Source organism: Mandrillus leucophaeus, unplaced genomic scaffold (genome assembly GCF_000951045.1).
Source record: "Mandrillus leucophaeus isolate KB7577 unplaced genomic scaffold, Mleu.le_1.0 Scaffold969, whole genome shotgun sequence".
NCBI classification, from domain to species: domain Eukaryota; kingdom Metazoa; phylum Chordata; class Mammalia; order Primates; family Cercopithecidae; genus Mandrillus; species Mandrillus leucophaeus.
In genome coordinates, this window is record NW_012110574.1 from 464554 (window position 1) to 471829 (window position 7276).

At 47.1% G+C, this 7276-nt stretch overlaps 1 protein-coding gene and 1 long non-coding RNA gene across 2 annotated transcripts in view; both read left to right on the forward strand.

Annotated features, from left to right (window-relative positions):
* The window catches only part of LOC105532557 (protein ZNF738-like), a gene marked incomplete at its 3' end in the record, with an annotated part of 32975 nt that overhangs the window by 21783 nt on the left and 3916 nt on the right, over window positions 1-7276 (forward strand). The window lies entirely within an intron of this gene.
* On the forward strand, window positions 1075-5891 carry LOC105532551. The gene is made up of 3 exons (XR_001005003.1): window positions 1075-1162; window positions 3086-3204; window positions 3347-5891. It is a non-coding gene; the product is annotated as an uncharacterized LOC105532551 (long non-coding RNA).

The following is a 7276-nucleotide window of genomic DNA, read 5'->3' on the forward strand; positions in this document are numbered from 1 at the left end:
CCTCCCTATATCCCTTCTGTCCCCACTCCGCCCCATACCCGATCTGGCTTACAATTTGGTCCCACTTCTAATCCCCCTCCTCCCACCCCTCTCTTTCCCTTTTGAGAGGTGGCTGGAGCTGAAGGAATAGTCTGAGTTCATGTTTCTTTCTCCCTGTCTGACCTGTCTCAGGTCAGCCAGTGTTTAGGTTCTTTTTCATCAGACTCCACTAAATATATCTAGGAATTTCAATATTTAACTCAGTCTTATAACCTCACCTGGAGTGACTTAAATGTCATCCTCACTTCTACACTCATTCCCGAAGGGAGCGAGTTTGGGCCCTAGCTCAGTCCTATGCAGATGACCACTGGCGCCTTGAACTAGGTCTCCAGGAAGATGCCAGGGAGGTCCCCTGTGAAGAGCCCCAGTGGAACTATCAAACAGGATCTCCTGGTACGGCCAGGCGAGATTATATGATCACTTGCTTAGTAGAGGGACTCCAAAAAGCTGCATATAAGGCAGTCATTATGATAAGTTAAACCACTCAGGGCAAGGATGAAAATCCAGCCCAGTTTATGGCCTGTCTGACTGCCACTCTCAGACGGTATACAGCTTTAGACCCTGAAGGGCCAGAAGGCCAACTTATTCTTAATGTGCATTTTATTACCCAGTCAGCTCCCGATGTTAAAAAAAAACTTCAAAAATTAGAATCTGGCCCTCAAATCCCACAACAGGATTTAATTAACCTTGCCTTTAAGGTGTTCAGTAACAGGGAAGAGGCTATCCGGTGGCAGCGTATTTCTGAATTACAGATGCTTGCCTCCGCTGTTAGATGAACCCCAGCCACACCAATGGCCCGTAGGGATTTCAAGGCGTCCAGATCGCAGCGCCCAGCAGCCCCTCCAGGGCCATGCTTCAAGTGCCATAAAAATGGCCACTGGGACAAGGAATGCCTGCAGCCTGGGATACCTCCTAAGTCATGCCCTGTTTGTGCTGGCCCTCACTGGAAGTCAGACTGTCCAACTCAAGCTGCCATCCCTAGAGCTCCTGGAGCTCAACCCCACAGCCCCCTGGCTGACTCCTTCCCTAATGTCATCGGCTTGGTGGCTGAGGAATGACACTGCCCGAACACCTCAAAGGCCCCCGGACCATCATGAACCTCAGGTAACTCTTAAGGTGGAGAGTAAGTCCATCCCCTTTTTGATTGATATGGGGGCCACCCACTCCACCCTTCCCTCCTTTCAAGGACCTGTCTCCTTAGCCTCCATGACTGCTGTTGTGGGAATTGACGGCAAAGCCTCCAGACCTCTCCAGATTCCACTGGTGTGGTGTCAACTAGGTCAGCACTCCTTTTTGCACTCCTTCCTAGTCATCCCCACTTGTCCATTCCCTCTGCTCAGCCGAGACATCCTAACAAAACTGTCTGCCTCCCTCACTATTCCTGGGCTACAGCCACATCTCCTTGCCAGCCTTCTCCCCAACCCCTCACCAACCCCACAAGCTCCTCTAATGTCTCCCTTCCTTAGCCCCAAGGTCTGGGATATCACCTCTCCCTCCCTTGCTACAGATCACTCCCGCCTCGTCATCCCTTTGAAGCCAAACCATTCTCACCCTGCCCAATGCCAGTACCCTATCCCTATGCCACCCCTAAAAGGCCTAAAGCCTTTTTACCTGCTTTTTACAACGTGGCATCTTAGTACCTGTTAACTCTGCCATCCTTCCCTTTCAAAAACCAGACAAGTCCTACAGATTAGTTCGAGACCTTTGTCTCATCAGTCAGATTGTACTTTCCATCCATCCTATAGTGTCAAACTCATATGCTCTCTTGTCCAAAGTACCTCCCTCCACTACCTATTATTCCGTTCTCAACCGAAAAGATGCCTTCTACACCATTCCCCTACACCCCTCCTCTCAACCTCTTTTTGCCTTCACCTGGACTGACCCTGACACCCATTAGTCCCAACAACTAAGCTGGGCCATTCTTCCCAGGGCTTCCGGGATAACCCTCATTATTTTAGCCAAGCCCTTGCCTGCAACCTACTCTCTTTTCAGCCTTCCTTTTCCTACCTCATCTGATATGTTGATGATCTTCTCTGCAGTCCCTCCTAGGAATCCTCCCAACAGAATATCCTCCTACTCCTTCAGCATTTAGACTCTAAAGGGTACCGAATGTCCCCTCATCAATATTTATACTGATTCCAAGTATGCTTTCCACATCCTTCATCACAATGCTGCCATCTGGGCGGAAAGAGGTTTTCTAACCACACAAAGGTCTTCCATTATCAATGCCTTTATCATAAAGTTCCTCCTTAAGGCTGCTCTCCTGCCTGCCAAGGCTGGAGTTGTGTCCACTGCAGAGGACACCAAAAACCGACAGACCCTGTCGCTAAAGCAAATGCCCACGCCAATAAAACAGCAAAAGAGGTGGCAAACGCCTCAGTGTCTGCAGACGTTCCAGTCTCTGCTCCAAAAGGCCAGTACATTTCTTTCTCATCTATCATCCCTACCTACTCTTGTTCTGAAAGCCTGCTCTACTTGTCCTTTCCAACTCACAAGGCAAGTGGTTCTTAGATCACAGAAAGTTCCTTCTTCCTGCCTCAGAAGCGCAATCTATTCTCTCATCCCTCCATGACTGCTTGCGTGTAGGGTACAAGCCTTTGGCTCACCTCCTAGAGCCCCTTATTTATTTCTCATCGTGGAAGTCCATCCTTAAAGCAATCACCTCTCAATGTTCCAACTGCCACTCCACCAATCCCCAAGGTTTTCTTAGGCCCCCCTCCTTTCACAACACATCGGGCCCGAGGGTTTACTACTACACAAGATTGGCAAATTGACTTCACTCATATGCCTCATGTCAAAAAATATAAGTACCTCCTAGTTTGGGTTGATACCTTCGCCAGATGGGTCGTGGCTTTCCCTACTGGATCTGAAAAGGCTGCAGCAGTTATTACTTCTCTTCTAACAGATATTATTCTCTGTTTCGGCCTCCCTACTTCCATCCAGTCTGACAATGGTCCAGCTTTCATTAGCCAAATCACCCAGGCAGTTTCCCAGGCCCTTGGCATCCAGTGGAATTTCCACACCCCATACCATCCTCATTCCTTAGGAAAGATTGAAAGAGTCAGCAGCCTCTTAAAAACTCACCCTCCAGCTCCGAAAGGACTGGACTGTTCTCCTACCACTTGTGCTCCTCCATATCTGAGCCACCGCCCATGAACCTACCGGGCATAGCCCATTCGAACTCTTATATGGTAGTACTTTTCTACTCGGGCCCAACCTCATCCCAGACACCAGTCCTCTTGGGGACTATTTACCCAGTCCTCCAACAGGCTGAGAATGAAATCCGTCAGGTGCTAACCCACCCCAGATACCATATGAGGACACTCTGGCTGGACAGCCCATCCTGATAAAGAGCTGAACCCCCCGATCTCTGCAACCTCGGTGGACAGGACCCTTCCTGGTCATTTATAGCACCCCAACAGCTGTCCGCTTACAAGATCCTCCTCAGTGGATTCATCCTTCCAGAGTAAAGCTGTGTCCATCTGACACTCAGCCTGACCCTTCTTCCTCCTCTTGGAAGTTGCAAGTACTCTCCTTGACCTCGTTAAAACTCACTCGAATCCCTGAAGAAACTTAAATGTCCTGCTCCTGTCCACCCTGCTGCTTCACCCTCTTCCTCCACTCTATTTGCTAAGACATGTCCTGGTTTCATCCCCAAACTCCCACCTTAGATTCTCTCTTAAACCAGATAGATGATCTCATCTTTTAGGGCACCCTGTATGACTTCTCCCCAGATGAGACGCCTCTATTTACCTTCCTACTCACTTTATCTATCCCTCCTGCTCCTTTGGCTGCCCCGCATGGCCGCACGCCCACTTCCAGTAATGCCTAATTACCTCTACAAAACTCTCAACCCACTTTCTGTTAAACCAGTCCAATCCTTCTTTGGCAAAGGACTGCTGGCTTTGCATTTCTCTATCAGCTACCACTTACGTTGCCACTCCCATTCCCACAAAAAACTGGGTAGTTACTAACTTAACCTACCACCCTCGTTATGAAGGAAAAAGCCCTTTCCAACTCCTAAATATGCAGTCATTGGCCGACTTCTCCATCAATGAAATGACCGAAAATACCCCGACAGGACATGCAGTTCAACTTTTAGGCTCCTACATGTCCAGCCTCACCCATTACACAAGAAATGAAAAACCCATACACAGCCCTGTGACTACAAACACTGTCTTAACTTTCCAAGCCCCTTTATGCATCCAACACAACCTGTCATCAGGCCTACCCCTAGGTCACCTCCTGTTCCATCAGTGCAACTACACCTCGCAGCTTCAAGCCCCATCTGACTACATTAACTTCCAGGTCTCCCAAACGGCTACATTCAAGCAGCCTGTCCACTTCTCAAAGCCCCCAGAAGTCATCAGCACCTCCCTGCTTAACAAACAATCCGGGTTTTGTAATGGCAGGCATACTCACTGCATGAGCGACCATTCACCCCTGGACCCCCTGCAGCAGCACTCCCACCACTGACAAATGCCTCCTTTCCCCGCTTTCAGCTACCCTTCTGAGTGGCTTCTAGTAGATACAAAATGATTTTTCCACCAATGGGAAAATAAAACAGGGAGCCACTCAGCTTATCCCAAACATCCCTTTTCAACCACTCACGGGGGCCACCTTGGCAAGTACCCTAGGGGTGTGAGAAAATGAAAACAACAAATTCACACACCTTTTTAACATACACAGCCAGTTCTGCCTACCCAGCCAAGGCATATTCTTCTTGTGTGGAACTTCAACCTATGTCTGCCTCCCCACTAACTGGACAGGCACCTGTACCCTAGTCTTCCTAAGCCCCAAAATTGACATTGCCCTTGGAAACCAAACCTTACCAGTCCCTGTCAGAGCCCATGTCCATCAGTGTAGGGCCGTGCAGATAATACCCTTGCTTATAGGACTAGGAATTACCAATGCCACAGGAACAGGAATAGCAGGTTTGTCCCCTTCCCTGTCCTACTATTGTACACTCTCAAAGGATCTCTCAGCCTCCAAGACGTAGTAAAATCCACCCTTACTCTCCAATCCCCAATAGACTCATTAGCAGCAGTAACTTTCCAGAACCACTGTGGTTTAGACCTCCTAACCGCCGAAAAAGGTGGTCTGTGCACCTTTTTAGGGGACGATTGTTGTTTTTACACCAACCAGTCTGGACTAGTACGAGATGCTGCCCAGCGGTTAAATGAAAAGTCTTCTAAAATCAGGCAACGTCTTTCAGACTCTTAACACCAATCTTTGGAGCTGGGCATTGTGGCTTCTCCCTAAAGCTTGGCCCCTCATTTCCATCATTCTCCTTCTCCTGTTCAGACCCTGTCTCTTCTGACTAGCCTCTCAGTTCCTACAAAATCTCATTCAAGTTGTTACCAGTCAATCTATGCGGCAAATGCTACTCCTAACTGCCCCTGAATGTCACCCCAACCCCAAGATCTCTCTCCCGATTAGGAGTCCATGCCACCCCAAGTCCCGCTTGAAGAATCCCTGAGAAACATCTCTGCGTCCACTTCTTTTATTAAAACAAAAAGACAGGAATGTCATATCCCAAAAATACGGCTGCACTATTGCCAGCAGGCCATTATTACAGTGGGCCATTAAGAACTCTGTGAACGGCACATATGCCTCCAGACTTCCTGGAACCAGAAAACCTGCAACAACCAAAAACCACAAAAGAAGAACAGCGGGTTCCTGTCCCAACTGGTCGATCAACTTCTTGAGTCAACAAGTCCCAAAACTGTGTTGTAATTTTCCACCCGCCACTTTGCCCTATAAAGACTGCTCTCCCTCACGCCTCCGGGCTGACTCCCTTTTCAGACTCAGCCCACTAGCACCCAAGTGAATAAACAGCCTTGTTGCTCACACAAAATCTGCTTGGGTCTTCAATCCAGACCACGCTGTAACACACACTTACAAAATTCTGCTGAGAATATGCCCGCCTTTATTCTTTATGCTCATGTTTCTCATACTGAGGGTAGCTGTACACTTTGGGTTTTTACAGAGAAATGTGTTTTAGGGGAATATTTTCTGACTGACTTGTTCAATCATCTAATCTGAGTTTTTTTCTAAAGATGCTTTTATCTTTTTTTTTTTCTCTCAATATAATCATTTTCAGCTGTTTTTCTCTTGAATGCATTGGGTGACTGTTTTGGAAGCCCTATTACTATCCCATGGTGTCTGTGAATGAGGTGGGCTGTCACAGTGAGAACTCTTGGAGCTATCTCTATATGGACTCTTGCTGGAAATCTAGCAGAGTGATTTCCATGTCACCATTATAAATAAAAAACTGAGGTTTAAATACTGCACCTATTCCCATTATTGTGAAGGTGCAGTTCTACCCAGGAGTGCTGCAGGCTTTCCTCCTGCAACTCAGGCTTCACTCTCTGATGTGGCATTGAAGTGCTGCTGTGGCAGTTGGGGTTATATATAGGGTGCCAGGTGTGAGCTCTGTGCTATGGACTCTGCCTCAGTGGCAGATGGTAGGAGTCAAGAGAGGACACAAGCCACCAGGAGATGGCAGGCAGGAGGCACCTGGCTTTAAGTTGCAGAATTACCTCTTGTCATGAAGATGTGAAAAGTTTATTTTGTCATTGATTATAACCAATTAGCATATATGGATGGCCTTCCCAATTACCAGGTGAATTTAGGGTGAACTATGTATGACATGTGCTGTAAATTTTTCTGCTTGTGGACTAATTATTGTGACTGTCTTTCTGTCTTTGCAATCTCTTAAGCAGATTGACTGTGATACATGTCACATTCTGGTTTAATTGTGTAATAAAATGGTTTTCTTTCTGTTCTGTCATTGTGGAGTTACTCTGGAGCTGGACAAAATTTTTCTTTTAGTTATATTTTCCAAACACTGTCTAGAATTGTTACACATCATATAAACATATAAGGTGCCAACCAAGTTTTAACCTAGAGGAGGCTTTTCCTTTCAGGCTTTCAGTCAACTCACGATTGTGCTGCAAAATGCATGCTGTCCCCTAAATATGCAGGCAGAATTGTGTCTCTGCCTCTTTGGTGTTATAGTCCTCTACAGTCACCTCTAGAGAGGCTAGGCCAGATTTCTACATACTTCACAGGGCAGCGATTAACCATTTTACCTCTTTAAATGACTCTTGTATCTTTAGACCAGAAGCTGATTTCAGAGACCATGGGGCCCAGAAACCCAGAGTAACGTGTGTGCATTAAGTAGACATGATAATCTCCATTTTTTTCCCTTCCTCCTCTTCTTTTTTTTCTTTTT